This window comes from Morone saxatilis, unplaced genomic scaffold (genome assembly GCF_004916995.1).
Source record: "Morone saxatilis isolate NCDOM2014 unplaced genomic scaffold, NCSU_SB_2.0 Contig18, whole genome shotgun sequence".
In the NCBI taxonomy this organism is placed as follows: Eukaryota; Metazoa; Chordata; class Actinopteri; family Moronidae; genus Morone; species Morone saxatilis.
Genome location: NW_023339740.1, coordinates 2097189 through 2097994, shown reverse-complemented (window position 1 = coordinate 2097994; position 806 = coordinate 2097189).

The window sequence follows — 806 nt, the reverse complement described above, 5'->3', positions numbered from 1 at the left end:
TTTGTGAACAATATTTGAGAGAAATAGGTCTTTTGTGTACATAGAGAAAGTCTTAGATCTTTGAGTTTGGCTCATGATGAATGGGGGCAAAAACAAAAGTGTTGCGTTTATAATTTTGTTCAGTATAATATTTCATCATCATATTATTGACCAAGAACATGTTATAAGGTCATGAGATTATTACATGTGTCTGAAAAACAAGCAAAGCCCTTACTATGAACGTTAATAATGAATCAATGATCTGTTAATGACCAATCAATTATATATTTACTAAAGTTGGCACTCAAGATGTTGCGATCAGGTTCCTCAGGCTCCTCCTAGTGCTCCTAATGGCATTTGTAAGTATCTACTGGACCTGAACAAACAGACCTTACCTGCAAAAGCTTTAAATTCTCATGCAATTTGTGACATTTTTGAAGGTCAACAAGGAGCATTTTATTTAATTTATAATTCAAAAACCTTAAATTGACTTTCTGTGGAAATTGCACATAAGTTGTTTAAAAAAGCCTTAATCAAGAAAATATGCGTTTTGTATTTTATAAAATTTGGATGAGTAATTAATGATCCAACCTCAACTTTAGGTACAGACTTTTACTTCTGGTTGAGGACTTTGTGAAACTCCGTCTATAATTCAAGGACAATGCTCTTTATTCTTTACTGTTGCACCACAACAGTAACGAAATGATTTGCCATCATGTGTGAAGGACATGGATTCAGGTAGCATCCACAATAGCTACCAAAGCCAATGATGCACGACATTGTGTGTGTTTTGCCATTGTGTGTGTGTTTTGCCATTGTGTGTGTGT